A 23308-nucleotide genomic window follows, 5' to 3' on the forward strand; every position below is an offset into this window, starting at 1 on the left:
TAGAATTCTGTGAAATACAACACACGAACTATGAAGTGTTCCCCAGTCAATAAATTCAATTCTTTTTTTTCAGTGCTGGTTTTCTACTTATTTCTTCTTGAAGCCCCACCTCAAATTTCCTTCCTTCACAAAGCCTCTGACTTAAGCTGGAATTAATGGTTTCTTCTATAAAAGTACCATAGAATTTATATTATAAACTTCATTTCCAACATTTCTAGTATCCTACCTTTTACATCGATCATACAGAGATATACACCCCTACCCTTCCACTCCCAGGTGGAAGCCTCTCAGAAAGTGGGCATGTTTTTTTAAACTATATTCCCAAGAACTTATCAAAGAGGAGAACTTCCATAATATTTGTTTGTTGAATATAGTAGTAAAAGGTCAATTAATCAATAGCTAAAGGAAAAATAGCTTTAAAATATTCTAATGTAAAGAAATAAGACCTGGACTGACACTGCGCTCTAAGTCTGCAGCCTTTATGTGCATTCATAATTGCTCAATTCCCAGTGCAGCGGTGGCTCCTTTGAGATTTTAAGCTTTGTGGAAATACAAGACCATTACTAAAAAGGAAAAGCAGATTATAGGCTGACAGTTAATTTTAACCACTCCTCCTGATTTTAAATAATTTCTATTCATGAAGAACAATCCATTTAATAAAGACTGGTGAGGCAGGAATGTTTGCAGCATCCTTCTTACAATACACTTGGAAGTGTTAGTGTATAATAACAGTGATTTAGAGTGAGATAATGGCAGCAATGCTTTGTGCCTTTCAAATACTTATGTGAATAGCAAACACTATATTCCAGGAAAATGCTTTGTGTCTGACTTTATCTGGGTAGGGTTTAACTCACCATTCCTTTCACCTCTGCTTTTCAATTGGAATTTTGTCCAAGACTATTGAGAGAACATTGTGATAACCTAGCTGTGCAAAACAGCAGGAGCAATAAACAAAATTACATCAGCCTCCAAAGAAACCAGAGTAAACTTCATTAAAATTGAAAATGTAATCAGTTGCATTTGTATGTTGCTACTGTTCAAGATAAAAAAATTGAGACTGAAAAATGACATGAAGGACAGCAAGAAAACTCTATAATACACATTTTAATAAAGTTTTTTTTTTTAAAAAGAACCCCATGCTCCAAAACTCACTTAAAAGAATCATTTCTCCATTACCTTTATGGTCTAAGGACAACTGAGGGTGGGTAGTATTGAGCTGTGTAACTAATTTAAAATACTTGTGAGTAGTAGACAAAATGTCCAAGTTCTTTCTTTTTCCCTCTCTTATTCATTCACTCAGAAGGCATTAATTGGAAATCTACTATTTCCCAGACACAGCTAGGTAGACATGGCTTGAGTCCTAGGAGTTTCAATTTATGGGAGAGAAGCATATACAGTAGAACATAATTCAAACTACAGTAGAAGTGAAAGCACAGAACAACCAAAAGGCACCAAGGACAGTGACACAGAGGAAGTCATAATTAAAGAAAATTTTGAATGATAATTTTATTAGATGGACTTCAGAAAGGACTGAATACAAATGGAAAGGAATTAATCAGAAAAAAGAACAGCCTATATACAGATATCAAAGCATAAAGATGGTGTTTGTGAATAGCAGAAAAGGGGAAAATGAAAAGCTGTATTTGTCCTATCCCTTACATAACTAATCTCATGAGAAAAGCATTATTATTCTCTACTTTACACAAGGAAACTGAGGCTCAGAGAGATTAATTAACCTGTCCAATATGACACTGGTATAAGTGGGAGATATTACAGTAAGTAGAAAGATGAAAATGTCACTAAGATTTATGCTGGAGAAGAGCTGAAGAAGAGAATGTAAGGAAGAGGTAGTGGCTGGCTTGTGACGTGCTTTACTCTATAGGAAACAGAAAAAATGGAGAATTTTAGGAATATAACTCTAGCGGCAAAAAACAGTGGCTGTTTTCATTTTATTCAACTTTGACCTTGGGAAACAAAAGGAAGACTTTCTAACTCATTCTCTGAGATCAGTATTACCCTAACACCAAAAACAGACAAAGCTATTACAAGAAAGGAAACTACAGACCAATACCTCTTATGAACACAGATGTAAAAGTCCTCAACAAAATATTAGCAAATCAAATCAACCAATATATAAGAAGAATTATATAACATGAAGAAGTAGAATTTATCCTAAGTACGTAAGACTGGTTCAGCATTTAAACATCAATTAAATGTAATCTACCACATCAATGGTCTAAACAAGGAAAAAATCATATGATCATATCAATTGATTCAGAAAAAGCATTTGATAAAATCCAACACCCATTCATGACAAAAGCTAACAGGACACTAGGAACACCAGGGAATTTCCTCAATTTAGTAAAGAGTATCTACAAACAAATCCTACAACCCTGGCTGAGTGGCTCAGTTGGTTGGAGCATTGTCCTGTACACCAAAAGGTTGCAGGTTCAATTCCTAGTCAGAGCACATACCTAAGTCACAGGTTCCATCCCTGGTGGGGAATGTGTACAGGAGGCAACAGATTGATGTTTCTTTCTCATATTGATGCTTCTCTCTCTCCCTCCCTCTCTCCTTTCCTCTATCTCTAAAATTAATAAACATATCCTCAGGTGAAGATTAAAAAACAAAACAAAAAAACCTACAGCTAACAGCTAACATCATATGTAATGCACAGAAAGGGGACTCTTTCACAATTACATAGGGAACAAGGCAAGGATTTCTTGCCTCACCATTCCTATTCAACATTATACTAAAAGAACTGTATACACAAGAAAAGGAAGTAAAAGATTGTAAACATGACATTATATATAAAAAACCTAAAAGACTCCATAAAAAAAAAACCCTTAGAACTAATAAACAAATTCAGGAAAGTTTCAGGACACAAAAACATTATTTAAAAAATCTGCCCTAGCTGGGTGTAGCTGGGTGGCTCAGTTGCTTGGAACATTATCCTGTACATGGAAAAGGTACATGGTTGATTCTGAGTCAGGATATGTACCTGGGTTGCAGGTTTGTCCTGGTTGTGGTACATACAGGAGGCAACGGATCAATGTTTCTCTCTCACACTAATATTTCTCTCTCTCTCTTTTTCTCCCTCCACTTCCTCTCTCTCTGGTATTAATAAATATATCCTTGGAATTAAGAAAAAATTTTAAATCTGTTGCACTTCTATACAGTAACAAGAAACTATCAAAAAGAGATATTAAACAAACAATCCCACTTATAATTACATCACAAACAATAAAATACCTAGAAATAAATTTAACCAAGAAGGTGAAAGATTTGTACACTGAAAAATTAAAACATTAATGAAAAAAATTGAAGGAGACTCAAATGAATGAAAAGATATTCTGTACTAATGAATTGGAAAAATTAATACTGTTAAAATGTCCATACTACCCAAAGCAATCTACACAATCACTGCAATCGCTATTGGAATTTCAATAGCAATTTCTGTTCAGTTTTTTCTGTAAAATAAAGACACATTTTTCATTGTCATAACTAACTTTATTGATTTGGATATTTTGAGTATGTCAGCTATCTCCAATATGGTAGAATGTTGATTATTCTCAATTAATGTCTTGATTTGATCATTATCAACTTCAACTGGTCTACTCAACTGTGGAGCATCGTCCAGCAAGAAATCTCCAGCATACACTTCACAAACCACTTTTGACATGTTTTATCAGTCACAGCACCTTCTCTGTACATTGCACAGATCTTTTTTTGTATTTCAGTTGCATTTTTACCTTTCTTGAAATAAAGCATAATATGCTGAAAATGTTATTTTCTTCTATCTTTGATATTAAAGTGGCTACATAAAAATTCACCAATTTTGATAAGTTTTTTTAAATGCAGGCTGATATGACAACTATTACAATATAATAGAAAATATTGTTTCGAATGAAGTTAAAGACAACTAAGAGCTACTACAGCCATCTTATGAAACAAACCAAATGAACTTTTTGGTCAACCCAGTAAAATGGAGAAGGAGAAGGGTTTTCAATAAATGGTGGACAGCCACATGCAAAAGAATAAAACTGGACTGCTGTCTTACACCATATACAAAAACTGAACTAAAGACTTAAATGTAAGACCTGAAACCACAGAGCTAGAAGAAAACATAGGTGGTATGCTTCTTGATATCTGTGTTGGTGATGATTTTTTAGATGTCACAGTAAAATCAAAGGCAATAAAGCAAAAATAAACAAGTGAGCCTATGTCAAACGAAAAAGGAAACCATCTCAAAATGAAAAAGCAACCTACCAAATGGGAGAAAAATATTTGCAAATCACTTATCTGGTAAGGAGCTAATATCCAAAATATATTAAAAATTTATAGAACTCAAAAGCAAAACCAAAACAAAACAAAAAACCCCCCAACCAATCTGATTAAAACATGGGTTCTAGTTCTGAACAGACATTTTTCCAAAGAAGACATACAGATATAAAAAGCTTCTTTTCCAAAGAGGCCAACTGGTACATAAAAGATGCTCAACATTACTAATCATCAGGGAAATGCAAATCAAAACCACAAAAATATATCATCTCATACCTATTAAAATGGCTAAACATCAAAAAGAAAAGAAATAACAAATGTTGGTGAGAATGTGGAGGAGAGGGAACCTGGTATACTGTTGGAGGGAAAGCAAATTGGTGTAGACACGATGTGGAAGTTCCTAAAAAATTAGAAATAGAACTACCTTAGGACCCACAATTTCACTTCTAGGTATTTATCCAAAGAAGATAAAACAAAAACACTTAATTCGAAAAGATATCTTCACCCCTATGTTCATTGTAGCACTATTCACAATAGCCAAGATATGGAAACAACCTAAGTCTCCACTGATGAATGAATGGATAAAGAAAACGTGGTATAAATTGATCCAAGATGGCAGAGGAGTAAGTGGAAGCTACAGTAACCTCCTCCCAGTATCAATCTGGAATTACTACTAAATGTAGAGAAATGATTCTGAATAACCAACTGAACACTAGCTGGAGAGAAGCCTTATAACCATGGACAGAGGAAACTACTTCACCACAACATGACTAGTAGGGAGTGCAGAGTAAGTGCTAGAGGGCTGGCTGGGCTACCACTGGCAGCAGCTGAAGTCCTGGAGGGATATTTCAGTGGTCGGGGGGTTCCGCTGAGAAGTGTGGGCTCCAAAACTGGGCTCCCCAGCCTACAGCACCTGAGCCAGAAAGGAACCTAGACATCATTGAGCTGTGAAAAACAGCAGGGTTTCTGTCTGTCAGGGAGAGACAGCTGGAGACACAGAGAGCTTCTTAAAGGGCCAAAGTACAAAATTTCATTTGCAGCCACTTACCCTGATCACATGATCAATCAATAGATGTAGAAAAAGCTTTTGATAAAATCCAGCACCCATTTATGATAAAAACTCTCAGCAAAGTGGGAATAGAGAGAACATAACTAAACATAATAAAAGCCACATACGACAAACCCACTGCCAGCATCATACACAATGGGCAAAAACTACAAGCATTTCCCTTAAGATGGAGAACAAGACAGAGATGTCTGCTTTCACCTCTCTTATTCAACATAGTACTGGAAGTTCTAGCCATAGAATCAGAAAAGAAAGCAATAAAAGGTATCCAAATTGCAAAGGAAGAAGTAAAACTGTCTTTTTTTGCAGATGACACGATAATGTACATGGAGAACCCCAAAGATTTCACCAAGAAACTACTAGATCTGATAATGAATGCAGCAAAGTAGCAGGATACAAAATTAATATCCAGAAGTCAGTTGCATTTTTATATGTCAGTAACAAACTAACAGAAAGGGAAATTAAGAAAACAACCCCATTGGCAATTGCTTCAAAAAGAATAAAGTACCTGGATATAATCTAACCAATGATGTAAAAGACCTGTACTTGGAAAATTATAAGACACTGAAGAAAGAAATAGAAGAAGGTACAAAGAAGTGGAAGCACATACCATGTTCATGGATAGGAGAAATTAACATCATAAAAATGCCCATACTTCCCAAAGCAATCTATAGATTCAACACAATTCCTATCAAGATTCCAATGTCATTAAAAAAAAAAGATTCCAATGTCATACTTCACAGAACTAGAAGAAATATTTCAAAAATTGCTATGGAACCACAAAACGCACTGCATAGGAACAACAATCCTGAGAAAGAAGAACAAAGTTGGATGAATCAAACTATTTAATATCAAGTTATACTACAAGGCCATAGTAATCAAAACAGCCTGGTACTGGCATGAAAACAGACATATAGATCAATGGAACAGGAGACAGAGCCCAGAAATAAATGCACACCTGTATAGTCATTTAATATTTTACAGAGGAAGTAAGCACATACAATGGGCTAAAGATAATTTATTGAATAAATGGTGCTGGGAAAATTGGACAGGTATGTGCAGAAAAAGGATACTAGACCAACTTTTTATACCACACATAAGAACAAATTCAAAATGGATCAAAGACTTAAATGTTAGACCAGAAACCATAAAAATCCTAGAAGAAAACATAGGCAGCGAAGTCTCAGACATGGCTTGTACAAATTTTTTATCAGATATATTTCCCTAAGGAAGAGAAACAAAAGCAAAAATAAACAAATGGGACATCAAATTAAAAACTTTTTGCACAGCGAAGGAAATCATCAATAAAATAAAAAGACAACCCACAGAATGGGAGAACATATTTGCTGAAGCATCTGATGAGGGGTCAATATCCAATTTATAAAGAACTTATAAAACTCAACACCAAAAAACAAACAACCCAATTTAAACATGAGCAAAGGACCTGAATAGATACTTCTTGAAAGAGGAAATACAAATGGTCAATAGGCATATAAAAAGATGTTCAATATCACTAATCATCAAAGAAATGCAAATTAAAACCACAATGACATATTATCCCACACAGAATGGCTATCATCAATAAATCAATGTGTTCTTTCTCCACATCCTGCTGTTTAGGATGTGGAGAAAGAGGAACACTTTTGCACTGTTGGTGGGAATGCACACTGGTGCAGCCACTGTAGAAAGCAGTGTAGAGATACCTCAAAAAATTAAAAATGGATCTGCCTTTTGACCCAGTGATCCCACTTCTGGGAATATAGCCGAAGAAAACCAAAACACTAATTTGAAACAACATAAGCACCCCTATGTTCATTGTAGTGTTTTTTACAATCACCAAGATATAAAAGCAGTGCAAGTGTCCATCAGTAGAGGAGTGGATAAAACAACTATGGGACATTTACATATTGGAATTCTACTTGGCCATAAAATAGAAGAAAATTTTACCCTTTTCAACAGGAAAGATGAACCTAGAGAACATTATGTTAAGTGAAATAAGTCAGTCAGAGAAAGACAAATGCCATATGATTTCACTCCTATGTGGAATCTAAGGAACAATCTGATTTAACAAGCAAAACAGAGATAGACTTATAGATGGAGAGCAGATGACAGCTACAGAAAGGTTGAAAGGGTGAAGGCATACAGCAAAAAGGAAAAAAAGACTCAGACATGGACAACAGTGTGGTGGCTACTAGGGGGAGAGGGGTATAAAGAGACTAAACGGTAATGGGAAAAAATACAATAAAGATTAAATTAAAAAATAAAAAAAACTTCCAGTCAAGATGGTAGCATAGGCAGACATGGCTCGCCTCTTCACACTACTACATTACAACTAAAATATAGAACAACCATCACTCAGAACCAGCAGAAATCAAGTTGAACAGAAGTCTGACAACTATGGAATTTAAAAAACCACATCCATCCAGACTGGTAGGTGTGGCACAGATGCAGAATGGGCTGGCCCCAAATCCACATGTGGTAGATAAAAAATTGGGAGGGATATTGTGGGAGCAAGGAGTCCCAGCCCCACACTAGGTGCTTCAGCCAAGGGTTCCAGTGCCCGGAGGATAAGTCCCCACAACTTCTGGCTGCAAAACCCAGCGGGGAATGAGTCAGTGGAAGAAACCTCTGAAGCCCCCAGCAGTTCCTCCTAAAGAACCCACAGACAGACTCAACTACTCAGACTCAATCCCTCTGGGCTCTGGTGCCAGGGAGGCAGCATGAGGGGCACCAGTGGCATGCAGGGGGAGGCTTAGGTGTCTGACATCAAGGCAAGCAGAGAACCTTTTCTGGGACCTCTCTGCATATAGCTGGCAGACTAGTTCCTAAGATTCCATCAACCTGGCTAACACTGTTTGACCTGCCTTGGAGATCCCCACAGACTCTGCCCCACCCAACTTATAGGCCCACCCAAGCCTCTTTTGCACATGAACAAACAAGCAACAGCTGGCCTCAATGAGCCCCAGACCCAGAACTGGCAGCCTAGATTCACAGTTTGGCTTCATCTGGAAATCTCCAACCCCAGTAAAAGTATGAGCCATCTCAGATTGCTTTATAGCTCAGGCAGGGTGGCACTGGGGAAAACACAGGTGGGGGCTTATGTCGGCCTGCACCATCTGGGAATCCCCATGGCCAGCACACCCAGTGGACTGGCTACAGACCATGTCAGACCACCATTACCCTGCCCCTGCACAGCTGATCCTCCATGGAGGGCAGAGGTTGGTGGTAAGTGTTCACAGCCAATCCTTGCAGCTGACTGTCCAGGGCAAATCCCTCCCATTTATTTACCAACAGCAACCAAAGCTCAGCTACATGAGGAGGGTATACTCAGCCCACATGAGGGGTTCACCTCAAGTACCCAGAATGGGTGATAGGGGAGGCTGTGCTACTGGACCCTACAGGACACCTATTACGTTAAGCCACACTACCAAGACCAGGAGACGTAGCAGCTCTACCTAATGCACAGAAACAAACACAGGGAGGCTGCCAAAAAGAGGAGATGAAGAAACATGGCCCAAATGAGAGAACTGATCAAAACTGCAGAAAAAGAGCTAAACGAAATGAAGATAAGCAATCTATCAGAGGCAGAGTTCAAAACACTGGGTATAAGGATGCTCAAGGAACTTATTGAGAACTTCAACAACATAAAAAAGATCCAGTTAGAAACAAAGGATTCACTAATTGAAATATACAACAATTTACAGGGAAACAACAGTAGAGTGGATCTAGCCAAGAATCAAATCGATGATTTGGAATGTAATGAAGCAAAATTCCATGAGTCAGAACAACAAGAAGAAAAGAGAATCCGAAAAAATTAGGATAGTGTAAGCAGCCCTGTGGGACAACTTTAAGTAATCCAACATTTGCTTCATAGGGTGGCCAGAAGAAGAGAAAGAGCAAGAAAATGGAAATATATTTGAAAAAATAATGAAAAAAAACTTTCCTAATTTGGTGAAGGAAATAGACATGCAAGTCCAGGAAGCACAGAGAGTACCAAACTAGGTGTATGCAAAGAGGCCTACTCCAAGACAGGTCATAATTAAAATGTCAATGGTTAAAGATAAAGAGATGGGAGAGGTATGGGGGAATAGATAAGAGGTGAGGGGATTAAGAAATACAAATAGGTAGTTACAGAATAGCCATGGGATGTAAAGTACAGTATAGGAAACAGAGTAGCCAAAGAACTTACATGCATGACCTGTGGACATGAATAAGGGTGGGGGGATTGCCTGAGGGTGTGTGGCATGGTGGGTGGAGGGTAGCAAAGGGGGAAATACCAGGATAACTATAATAGCATAATCAATAAAATATAATAAGAAATAAAAACTCAAATAAAGAAATATAAAAAATAAACAGTAAGAACCATAAAAAAAAAGAAACAGAAAATGTGCTAAAAAGGCTATTATTCAGCCATAAAAAAAAATAAATCTTGCTGTTTGTGACAACATGGATGGACCCTGAGGGCACTGTGCTAAGCAAAAGAAGTCAGAGGAAGACAAGTACCATATGATTTCACTTACATTAAAATAAAAATAAAAACTGAGTTCACCAATACAGAGGACAGACTTGTGTTTGCCAGAAGTAGGGGACTGTGGGTGGGTGAAATGGGTGAAAGGGGTCAAAAGTACAAAATTCAGGCTATAAAATAAGTAAGTTATAGGGATGTAATGTACATCATGGTGAGTACAGTTAATAATACTCTACTATATATTTTAAAGTTGCTAAGAGAATAGATCTAAAAGTTCTCAACACAAGAAAATAAAATTTAGTTAACAAATAATGTGGTTATTTCAAACCATATACAAATATCAAATTATTATGTTGTATGACTGAAACTAATTTAATATGTCAATTATACCTTAGTAAAAAAAAAAGAAAGAAAATTACTAATGAAAAACCTCAAAGACATAAATAAATGGAGACATATTTTGTATTTGTGGACCAAAGTCTCAAGTTGTTAAGGTTTCTTCTCAACTTGATGTACTAATTCAAAGCAATCCCAATCAAAATCCCAGCAAACTGTTTTGTATAAAAGGAGAAACTGATTCTAAAATGTATAGGGAAAAGGTGAAGGGATTAAGTACAAATTGGTAGTTATGAAATAGTCACAGGGATGTAAGGTACGGCATAGGCGTAGTCAATAATATTACAAAAACTAAGTATGTTGCCAGGTGGGTACTTGACATATTGGGGGATCACTTTGTAAATTATATGATTGTCTAGTCACTATGCTGTATACCTAACACGAATATAAAATAATATTAATGTCAAGTGTAATTGAAAACTAAAAAATTTTTAAATGTACATGGGAAGGGAAAGAACCAAGAAGAGCCATCAGAAGAGTACTTCATAAGAGCAATGAAGAAGATGAAGATGGACAATTCAGACTGCTCAATTTTATGACTCAAAGTCATGAAAGGCAAGGACCTACATCCAAGATTACTCTATCCAGCAAAGCTATCATTTAGAATGGAAGGGCAGATAAAGTGCTTCCCAGATAAGCTAGAGTTAAAGGAGTTCATCACTACCAAGCCCTTATTATATAAAATGTTAAAGGGACTTATCTAAGAAACAGAAGAACACCAAAAACTATGAACAGTAAAATGACAACAAACTCACAACTATCAACAAATGAATCTAAAAAACAAAGACAAACTAAGCAAACTAGAACAGGAACAGAATCAGAAATGGAGATCACATGGAGGGTTAGCGGTGGGGAGTGAGAGGGGAAGAATGGGGGGAAAGGTGCAGGGAATAAGAAGCATAATTGGTAGGCATAAAATAGACCAGGGGAGGTTAAGAATAGTATAGGAAATGGAGAAGCCAAAGAATTTCTATGTATGATCCATGGACAGGAACTAAGGAGGGCGAATGCTTGTGGGAGTGGGGGTGCAGGGTGGAGGGGGATAAAGAGGAGGAAAAAATTGGGACAGCTGTAATAGCATAATGAATAAAATATACTTAAAAATAAAAAAATCTAAATACTAAGTTTCTACAAAGAATTATAATTGCTTTTAAATACTTATCAAATAAGGTAGGAAGTGTGTAAAATTAATATTTTTCCCTATTTGTATCCAACAAAATTACCTGGTTTGTGTTAACATGAAATTATTTTTCACATTTAAAATTTTAAAAAGTTGTAATGCTCACCTGAGGATGTTTTATAGAATTCCTTAGAGACAGAAGGAGAGAGACTGAAATATTTATGTGAGAGAGAAACATTGACTGGTTGCCTACTGTAGGCACCCCAGTTGAAAATCGAACCTACAATGTAGGTATTTGCCTGACTGGGGATCAAATCTGCAACATGTTGGTGTACAGGTGATGCTCCAACCAACCAAGACACCTGGCCAGGGCCATTTAGAATCTTTTTATGAATAACCACTTTCAATAATTTTCAACTGTAGAACACCAGAACAAGCACACAGTGGATCAAAAGTAATTAATGAAAAGCAATTAAGATAATAGTGCAATAGCTTGACTACAGACTGGTTTGAATTCCATTATTTATGGAATCCAAATTCACAAGAGTTTCTGTATATTCACTACAAATTTAATTGCATTAAAGCAAGAGAGGGAGAAAAGGAAGTAATTAAAAAAGTTTAAGCTACTTGCAAAGTTAATTTTATTCAAAATTACAGCTTTGTTGGTTACCCGAAGTATAGTTTTATAACTGAAATACGCAATGATCACACAATTGAACAATTAAACAAAACTTAAATCATCATTCCAGTTTAAAGTTCATGATTACCTCATGCACTGTAGATAGATTATATAATTTCACAAAGACTGAATACATTAGAAAAAGATAATAGTGGAAAAGTACTAGAGGAAGGATTGTAAAGCCAGTGAAGGAAGTCATTTGTTTCTAAAACATGGAAGGGAAGATCACAGCAGACAGCTAAATTACACAATATTCCAAGAGGGTATTCAAGCATCTGAAAAACAGAGATTCAATAACAGAATGTAAAATTGCTCTCCTAAGGCTTTTAGCTATTTGATGAGTTAAATATTCATCATGTCAAACAATATTTTTTAATTTGAAAATCAAAAGGTGGTTGAACTTCAGATTATAAACTGCATTTCCTTCTCTGACTTCACCACAACTTTGTTTTTTGTTTTTAACATTTTTTTATTGTTGTTCAAGTACAGTTTTCTGCCTTCTCCCCCCTCCGCCCCTCCCCACCACCCCAGCCTTCCCCACCTCCTTTCCCTGTGTCCACCCCCCTTGTTATTGTCCATGTGTCCTTTATCATTGTTCCTGTAAACCCTTCACCCTTTTCCTCCATTATCCCCTCCCCTCCCCACTCTGGTCACTGTCAGCCTGTACTCAGTTTCAGTGTCTTTAGTTATATTTGCTTGCTTGTTCGTTTTGTTAATTAGGTTCCAGTTAAAGGTGAGATCATATGGTATTTGTCTTTCACCGCCTGGCTTATTTCACTTAACATAATGCTCTCCAGTTCCATTCATGCTGTCACAAACGATAGAAGCTCCTTTCTATCTCCTTTCTTTCTGCTGTGTAGAACTTCAATGTGTAAATGTACCATAGTTTTTTGATCCATTCATTTACTGATGGGTTATTTCATCAGTAAATGAATGGATCAAAAAGCAACCTACTTAGGTTGCTTCCAGCACCTGGCTATTGCAAATTGTGCTGCTATGAACATTGGGGTGCATAGGTTCTTTTGGATTGGTGTTTCAGGGTTCTTAGGATATAATCCTAGCAGTGGAATTGCCTGGTCAAAAGGAAGTTCCATTTTTAGTTTTCTGAGGAAATTCCATAATATTTTCCTTAATGGTTGCACCAGTCTGCAATCCCACCAACAGTGAAGTAGGGTTCCCTTCTCCCCACAACCTCTCCAACACTTGTTGCTTGTTTCTTTGTTTATGATGGCCATTCTCAATGAAGTGAAGTGGTATCTCATTGCGGTTTTAATTTGCATCACTCTGATGGCTATCAATACTGAGCATCTTTTCATATGCCTCTGAGCCCTCTGTACGTCCTTCTTCAAGAAGTGTCTATTCAAGTCCTTTGCCCATTTTTTAACAGGATTGCTTGTCTTCCTGATATAGAGTCATGTAAATTCTTTACATATTTTGGAGATCAAACCCTTGTCTGAGGTATCATTGGCAAATATATTTTCCCATACTGTTGGTTCTCTTTTCATTTTAATGTTGTTTCGTTTGGCCATGCAGAAGCTTTTTATTTTGATGAGGTCCCATTTGTTTATTCTTTCCTTTATGTCCCTTGCTCTAGGGGACATATCAGTGAAAATATTGCTGTGTGGAATATCTGAGATGTTCCTGCCTATGTTTTCCTTTAAGACTTTAATGGTGTCATGACTTATATTTAAATCTTTTATCCACCTTGAATTTATTTTTGTATATAGTGTAAGTTGGTGCTCAAGCTTCATTTTTTTGTCCAGCTCTCCCAACACCATTTGTTGAAGAAGCTATATTTGCTCCATTTTATGCTGCTGCCCCTTTGTCGAATATTAATTGACCACAGAGACTTGGGTTTATCTCTCGACTCTTTATTCTGTTCCATCAGTCCATGTGTCTGTTCTTATGCCAGTACCAGGCTGTTTTGGTTACAGTGGCCTTGTAATACAGTTTGATATCAGGTATTGTGATCCCTCCTACTTTGCTCTTCTTTCTCAAAATTGCTGCAGCTATTTGGGGTCGTTTATGGTTCCATATAAATTTTTGAAGTGTTTGTTCTATATTGGTGAGATATGCCATTGGTACTTTAATAAGTATTGCATTGAATCTATAAATTGCTTTGGGTAGTATGGACATTTTGATGTTAATTCTTCCGATCCATGAGCACGGTATATGTTCCATTTGTTTGTGTCTTCCTCAATTTCTTTATTCAGTGTTGTGTAGTTTTCTGAGTACAGGTCTTTACCTCCTTGGTTAAGTTTATTCCTAGGTATTTTATTTTTCTTGTTGCTATATCAAATGGGATTTTTTTCCTGATTTCTGTTTCTGACGTTTCATTGTTGGTATACAAGAATGTCTTTGATTTCTGAGTATTGACTTTGTATCCTGCTGTTTTGCCAAATTCATTTATTAGGTCGAGTAGTTTTTTGGTGGAGTCTATAGGATTTTCTATGTACACTATCATGTTATCTGCAAATAATGACAGTTTTGTTTCCTCCTTTCCAATTTGGATGCCTTTTATTTCCTTTTCTTGTGTGATGGCTGTGGCTAGGGCTTCCAATGTGATGTTGAATAGAAGTGGTGAAAGTGGACAACCTTGTCTTGTTCCTGATCTTAGTGGGAAAGTTTTTAGTTGTTTCCCATTGAGTATGATGTTGGCTGTAAGTCTTTCGTATATGGCCTTTATTATGTTGAGGAATGATCCCTCTATTCCCACTGTGCTGAGTGTTTTTATCAGAAATGGTGCTATACCTTATCAATTGAATGATCACGTGAGGTTTGTCTTTCATTTTATTTATTTGATGTATTACATTTATTGGTTTGCAAATATTGTACCATCCTTGCATCCTTGGGATGAATCCCACTTAGTCACGGCGTATGATCTTTTTAATGTATTGCTGGATGCACTTTGCCAATATTTTGTTGAGGATTTTAGCATCTATGCTCATCAGCGATATTGACCTGAAGTTTTCTTTCTTTGTTGTGTCTTTATCTGGTTTTGGGATTAGGATGATGCTGGCTTCATAAAAAGAGTTTGCGAGTCTTCCATCAGTTTGGATTTTTTCGAATAGTCTGTGAAGGATATGGGTTATCTCTTCCTTAAATGCTTTGTAGAATTCTCCTGTGAAACTGTCTGGTCTAGAGCTTTTGTGTGTTGGGAGTTTTTTGATGACTGCTTCAATTTCATCAGCTGTTATTGGTCTGTTCAGGCTTTCTGCTTCTTCTTCATTCAGTTTTGGAAGGTTTTATTTTTCTAGAAATTTCTCCATTTCACCTGGTTTTCACATTTCTTGGCATATAGTTCTTTGTAGTAATTTTTTACAATCCTTTGTATTTCTGTGGTATCAGTTGTAATCTCTCCTCTTTCATTTCTGATTGTGTTTATTTGGGTCCTCTCTCTTTTTTTTCTGATGAGCCTGCTTAAAGGCTTGTTGATTTTGTTTATCTTTTCAAAGAACCAGCTCCTGGATTCGTTGATTGTTAGAATTGTGCTTTTAGTCTCTGTGTTGTTTAAGTCTGCTCTGATCTTGGTTATTTCCTTCATTCTACTTGCTCTGGGCTGTCTTTGTTGTTGTTCTTCAAGTTCTTGTAGGTGTAGGGTTAGGTTGTTTATTTGAAATGTTTCTATTTTTTCTAGGTAGACCTGTATTGCTATGAACTTCCCTCTCAGGACTGCCTTTGCTGTGTCCCATAGGTTTTGGGTTGTTGTGAGTTCATCTTCATTTGTTTCCAGAAACTTTTTGATTTCTCATTCTTGATCTCATTCTTCACCCATTCATTGTTTAATAGCATGCTATTGAATCTCCATGAGTTGAGTGTTTTTGAGTTTTTTCCTTGAAGTTGGTTTCTACAATTTTGTGGTAAGAGCAAAAGAAGGAGAAGAGTATTAGGAAATAGAATGAGGGTCAAACTAGAGTTCATATAATTTACATATATATAAGTTCTTTCCACTTCAATACTTTTAATTTACTAACTAACTTTTATCCACACTAGTTCAGTAAATATTCCATAAAAATGGCATTTTAACTCTACCACTAACAGAGGATATCAATGATTGTGACCTGTGATCTAGACTTATACTTTGTACTGTTTATTTCTATTAAACTGATTTATTCTTTCTAATGGGATCACCCAACTCCTTAGCTGTCATTCTGCTCTCCATCTATGACTCTGTCTCTAATTTGCTTGTTACTTAAGTTTGTTAATTAGATTCCACATGAGTGAAATCATATGGTATTTGTCTTTCTCTGACTGACTTATTTCACCTAGCACAGTATTCTCCAAGTCCATCCATAACGATGCAGAGGGTAAAATTTTCTTCTTTTTTATGGCCAAATGGTATTCCATTGTATAAATGTCTCACAATTGTTTTATCCACTCATCTACTGAGGGACACTTGTGCTGCTTCCCTATCTTGGCATTTGTAAATAATGCTGCAATGAACATAGAGGTGTTTATGTTTTTTTGAATTAGTGTTCTGGGTTCTTTGGATGTGTTCTGAAAAGTGGGATCACTGAATCAAAAGGCAGATCCATTTTACTTTTTGAGGTATCGCCATACTGCTTTCCACAGTAGCTGAACCAGTCTGTGTTCCCACCAACAGTGAAAAAGGTTGCCCTTTCTCTGCATCCTTGCCAGCATTTGTTGTTTGCTAATTTATTGAAGATAGCCATTTTCAGACAAGTGTGAGGTGATATCTCATTGTGGTTTTAATTTGCATTTCTCTGATACTTAGTGGTGTTGAGCACCTTTTCATATGTCTACTGGCCATCTACATGTCCTCTTTATGAAAGTGTCTATTGAGGTCCTTTGTCCATTTTTTAATTGGGTTGTCTGTTTTCTTGGTGTAGAGTTTTGTAAGTTCTTTATAAATTTTGGATACTAACCCCTAATCAGATGTACTGGCAAATATGTTCTCCCACTCTGTGGTTTTTCTTTTTATTTGTTGATGATTTCCTTTGCTATTCAAAAAATTTTTAGTTTGATGTAGTCTCATTTGTTTTTTTTTTCTTTTGTTTCCCCTGTTCTGGTGAGATATATCCAGTAAAATATTGCTACAAAAAATGTCTGAGGTTTTTCTGCCAAGGTTTTATTCTACAATTTTTATGGACTCAGGTCTAACATTTAAGCCTTCAATCCATTTTGAATATATTCTTATGTGTGTTATAAGAAGGTGGTCTCGTTTCATTTTTCTACACGTGTCTGTCCAATTTTCCCAATGCCATTTATTGAATAAATTGTTAGCCCATTGTATGTGCTTCCTTCCTCAGTCATATATTACTTGACTACAAAGGTGTGGATTTATATCTGGCCTCTCTATTCTGTTCCACTGATCTATGTGTCTGTTTTTATGCCAGTACCATGCTGTTTTGAATACTATGGCCTTATAGTATAGTTTCATATAAGGTAGCACGATTTCTCCAACTTTGTTTTCTTTTTCGGGATCACTGTTGCTATTCAGGACCTTTTGTGGTTCCATATAAATTTTTGAAATATTTGTTCTAGTTCTGTGAAATATGTCATTGGAATCTTTAAAAAAATGTTGTTCAATTATAGTTGTCCCAGGTTTTTTGGTATCTTGAGAGGAATTACATTGAATCTATAGATTGTTTTGGGAAGTATGGGCATTTTTATGATGTTAATTTCTCCTATCCATGAACATGGTATGTGTTTGCACTTATTTGTAGCTTGTTCCATTTCTTTCTTCAGTGTCTTATAATTTTCTGAGTAAAGGTCTTTTACATCCTTTGTTAGGTTTATTCCTAGGCATTTTATTCCTTTGTAGCAATTGTGAATGGGATTGTTTTCTTAATTTCCCTTTCTGTTAGTTTGTTACTGGCATATAAAAATGCAACCCATTTCTGGATATTAATTTTGTATCCTGCTACTTTGCTGAATTCACTTATTACTTGGTGGTAGTACTTTCTTGGAGGAATATTTGGGGTTCTCTAGGTACAGTATCATGTCATCTGCAAATAATGAGTTTTACTTCTTCCTTTCCAATTTGGATGCTGCTTATTTTTTCTTGTTGTCTGATTGCTGTGTCTAGGAATTCTAGTACTATGTTGAATAACAGAGGTGAAAGCAGATATCCCTGTCTTGTTCCTGATCTTAAAGGAAATGTTTGTAGTTTTTGCCCATTGAGTATGATGCTGGCAGTTGGTTTGTCATATATGGCCTTTTTTATGTTTAGGTATGTTCCCTCTAATCTCACTTTGCTGAGAGTTTTTATAAAAATGGGTGCTGGATTTTATCAAATGCTTTTTCTGCATTTATGGGTATGACTGTGTGATTTTTATCCTTTTTTTTTATGTGGTGGATCACATTTATTGATTTGTGAATGTTGTACCAATCTTGCATTCTGGGAATAAGCCCCACTTGATCATGGTGTTGATCTTTCTGATACATTGCTGTATTTGGTTTTCTAATATTTTGTTGAGGATCTTACCATCTATATTCATCAGGGATATTGGCACATAATATTCTCTCTTTGTAGTGTCTTTATCTGGTTTTGGAATTAGGATAATGTCGGCCTCATAAAAGGAGTTTGGGAGCCTTCCTTACTCTTGAATTTTATGAAACAGTTTGAAAGGAGAGGTGTTATTATTTCTTCTTGGAATGTTTGGTAAAATTCACCTGTGAAGACATCTTCTGGTCTAGGACTTTTGTTTATTGGGAGTTTTTTTTTATTACTTCTTCAATTTCACAAGGTGTAATCTGTCTATTCAGATTCTCTGATTCTTCCTGATTTGGTTTTGGAAGATTGTATATTTCTAGGAATTTATCCATTTCATCAAGGTTGTCCAGTTTGGTGGCATATAGTTGTTCATAATATTTTCTTACAACCCTCTGGATTTCGTTGATGTCAGTTGTTATTTCTCCTTTTTCATTTTTGATTTTATTTATTTGGGTCCTTTCTCTTTTTTTCTTGAATAGTGTGGTTAAAGGTTTGTCATTTTGCTTTGTCTTTTTAAAGCAGCAACTCTTGGACTTATTGATCTTTTGTGTCTTTTTTTTTTTTTAGATTCTATTTTGTTTATTTGGCTCTGATCTTTATTATTTCCTTCCTTTTACTCACTTTAGGCTTTGTTTGTTGTTCTTTTTCAAGTTCCTGTAAGTGTAAAGTTAGATTGTTTATTTGAGCTTTTTCTTATTTTTCAAAATAGTCCTGTAATGCTATGAATTTCCTTCTTAGGATTGCTTTCCCTGTGTCCCACTGACTTGGGATTGTTGTGTCTGCATTTTCATTTGTTTCAAGGTATCTTTTGATTTCTTCCTTGATCTTGTTGTTGACCCATTCATTGTTAAATAACATGTTCTTTAGCTTCCATGTCTTTGTGGGTTTTTCAGTGTTCTTCTTGTGATTGAATTTTAGTTTCATAGCATTGTAGTCAGAGAAGATGCTTGATATGATTTCAATTTTGTTAAATTTATTGAGACTTGTTTTGTGTCCTACCATGTGGTCTACCCTAGAAAACGTTCCATGTGCACTCAAAAAGTATGTATATTCTGCTGCTTTGGGATGAAATGCCCTGAAGATATCAATTAAATCCATTTGATCTAGTGTGTCATTTGAAGCCACTGTTTCCTTTTTGATTTTCTACCTGGAAGATCAATGGGGTGTTAAAATCCTCAAGTATGACTGTATTTTTGTCAATCTCTCCCTTTACGTCCATCAAGATTTGCTTTACATATTCAGGTGCTCTTTTGTTGAGTGCATAAATGTTTACTAGTGTGATATCCTCTTGCTGGATTGTTTCTTTTATCATTATGTAGTGTCCTTCTTTGTCTCTTACTATAGCCTTGGTTTTAAAGTCTATTTTGTCAGATATAAACACTGTTACTTCAGCTTTTTTCCTTTCCATTTGCACAAAATATCTTTTTATATCCCTTTACTTAACCTGTGTGTATCTTTTGATCTGGATGGGTCTCTTGGAAGCAGCACATATATGGGTCTTGTTTTCTTATCCATTCAGCTACCCTCTGTCTTTTGGTGGGAGCATTTAAGCCATTTACACTTAAGGTGATTATTGATAGATACGTATGTAGTATCATTTTATTGTTAGACTTTTTCTATTTTTTTTCTTTCTCTTTTTCTTCTTCTTCTTTTTAAAGCCAGTCCTTTAACATTTGTTGCAATACTGGTTTGGTGTTAACAAGCTCTGTTGGCTTTTTTTTTTTTTTTTTTTTTTGGTCTGGGAAGCTCCTTATTTCTCCTTGGATTTTAAATGATAGCCTTTCTGGGTAAAGTAGCCTTGGTTGCTGGTCCTTGCTTTTCATCACCTTTAATATTCCATGCCACTCCCTTAGGCCTGAAATGTTTCTGTTGAGAAATCAGTGACAGTCTAATTGGTGCTTGCTTGTACATAACTCCCTGCTTTTCTCTTGTGGCTTTTAGGGTTCTCTCCTTTGTCATTTCAATTGTGATGTGTCTCAGTGTAGGCTTCTTTGGGTCCAACTTGTTTGGGACTCCCTGATCTTCCTGGACTTGTGTGTCTTTTTTCCTTCACCAGATTAGGGAAGTTTTTGGCCATTATTTCTTCAAATAGGTTCTCGATCCCTTGCTCGCTCTCTTCTCCTTCTGGTATTCCCATGATGTGGATGTTGTTATGCTTCATGTTGTCCCAAATGTTTCTTAAAGTCTCCTCATTTTTTAAATTTCTTTTCTCTTTTTGCTCTCTGCCTGGGTATTTTTTTCTACCTTGTCTTCCAAACCACTGATTCCATCCTCTGCTTCATCTAACCTACTGTTTATTTCTTCCAATGTATTACTTATTTGAGATTATTGCATTCTTTATTTCTGACTGGTATTTTTTTAATGGTTCCTATGTCTTTTTTCATGCTGTTGAGGATCCTTATAGTCATTACTCTAAACTCTCTATCTGATAAATTGCGTGCCTGCATTTCATCTAGTTCTTCCTCTGGAGAATTTTCTTTATCTTTTGTTTGGGGTCTATTTGTTTGTCTTCCAATTTTGGCTGCTTCTTTGTTTTTTGCCAAAGAAACATTGGCAAAAATTTGCCACCTTAGTTGTTAAACTAATCTGCAATAGAGCCTTAAGGTGTAATAAGCAGCCAGGCTTAAGCACCACAGGGTGGGGCAGAGTAATTCCTGTGAGTGAGGCTTCCGTTCAGGCTGATACCACTTGGAGAAGAGTGCTCTGCCCAAGAAAAATGGCTTCTGCAGTATGGGGAATGACTGACTCAGCACAGGGATCCTGGTGGCTGTTACCTCAGTTCTCTCCCAAAAGCCACCAACCCCAGACTCTCTTCACTCGTCTCTAATCCATTCTGTCCTCCCTCTGCTGGTGAATAGAGTAAATGGCTGCAAATGAATTTTGTGCATTGTCCCTTTTAGAGGCTCTCAGCATCTCCAGGAGTCTCTCCCCAGCAGAATCTCTCTTGCTTTTCACAGCTGATTGTTATCTGGGGTCCTTTCTGGCTCTGATGCTATAGGCTGGGGATCCCAGCTTGGGGTTTAGAGCACACATTTGTTAGGAGACACCCTGCATCCCCCTGGCTACTGAAATATCCCTCCGGAACTTCAGCTGCTGCCTGTGGGAGCCCAGCTAGCCCTCTTGTACCTTCTCCAAACTCTGTACCAGTGTTGTTGTGGTGAAGTGGTTTCTTCTGTCTGTCATTGATTATAAGGCTTCTCTCCAGCTAGTATTCACTTGGTTATTCAGGAAGATTTCTTTTTTTTTTTCACATTTTATTTTTTTATTGTTGTTCAAGTATAGTTGTCTCCATTTTCCCCTCAGGAAGATTTCTTTACAATTTAGTTGTAATTCCAGATTGTTCTTGAGAGGAGGTTACTGTAGCTTCCACTTACTCCTGTGCCATCTTGGATCTCCCTATATTGTTTATTTTTGTAGCCTGTTTATGTACTCATTTGTAAAATTGAAGATTTTTTCTTAATTAACTTAACAGAATTTGATATAATAAGCCCTTAAAGTCAAATAGATATAAAAGAATGAGAGTCTTTAAAATGCTGGTGACAAGGGAGAATTATGATGGACAAAAAAGTGGTGAATTGTTTTCTTACATATTGAAGAAATATTAAATTGTTCTTTTAAATTTATTAAATTAAAAATAAGAATCGCTTTGAAGGAAGATCACAAATCCATGTTGTAAGTGCTACTTGACTGTAAATAACAGGTGCTGAGGAAAACCAATTGGTATAATGAAAAAACTCTAGCTAGGTAAGGATCATGAATTCTTCATAATCCTTAGTCTAATGTTAACTGAAGACAACAGGAGTTTGCTGGAAAATGGAAGAGTTAAGGCGCTGCTTAAATGTTTATTTCAATTCATGAATGATTTCATAGATTTAAGGCCTATTCAAATCTCTAAGACATCAAAATGAAGAACAAGGTAGCAATGATAAGCCATAGCTGCTAAGACATTCCCCATGAATTGCTTGTAAAGATTATGAACATGGTGTTACCTTTTAAAATATATTTTCTGTAAATAAAAAACTGGTCTGTTTATAAAATTCATTAATACACACATCCATACAATATCACACACATATATATTTTATAGATGTTCTATAAAATGGTTATGTCTAATTTTGAGATTTTTAAAAAAGATTTTATTTATTTACTTTTAGAGAAAGGGGAAAGGAGAGAAAAAGAGAAGGAGAGAAACATCAATGTGCAAGAGATTTCATTGCCTCTCACACATCCCCAACTGGGCACCTGGCCTGCAACCCAGGCATGTGCCCTGACTGGGAATCAAACCAGGGACCTCTCGGTTCACAGGCCAGCACTCAAATCCACTGAAGCCACAGCAGGCAGGGCTAATTTTGATATTTTGAGTGATGAATTTACATTCATATTTGGTGCAAACATATTCAGGGAGTAAAACATACACCCCTTTCAGTCATTTTGGGCTCTCAAATCTTTTATTAAGAGCCTTTTGGAGTTCATCCCATTCCAAACTAGAAATTTGTGTTGTTTCCCAAAGTCTATGTCCTATCTCTTCCATTATATTGTTGAAGTCCTTCACAGGTGATGATTATGTTTCTAACTAGTTTCTAACAAGTGTAAATAAACGCCTATACGAGTATAATAAGTGGTTCAAACTAAAAACTTAGGTAGCTAAATATCAGCATAAATCAAGCATGAACCTATATCAACCTTTTGCATAGCCATCATATTCATGCTATGCTCTATGCATCTTTTTTTCTAAACAAGAGACTATGGAGATAAACCATTGGTGATTCTATATGTAACCCAAACTGAAAGACAGTTAATTGACAGAATCTTTTATGGTTCCACTTATATATTTTTTTAAT

General features: G+C 36.2%; 1 protein-coding gene across 6 annotated transcripts in view; it reads right to left on the reverse strand.

Annotated features, from left to right (window-relative positions):
• ZRANB3 (zinc finger RANBP2-type containing 3) overlaps positions 1–23308 on the reverse strand; it is a 225942-nt gene that overhangs the window by 119617 nt on the left and 83017 nt on the right. The gene's annotated exons all lie outside the window — the stretch shown is intronic.

This window comes from Desmodus rotundus, chromosome 2, assembly GCF_022682495.2.
Source record: "Desmodus rotundus isolate HL8 chromosome 2, HLdesRot8A.1, whole genome shotgun sequence".
In the NCBI taxonomy this organism is placed as follows: Eukaryota; Metazoa; Chordata; class Mammalia; order Chiroptera; family Phyllostomidae; genus Desmodus; species Desmodus rotundus.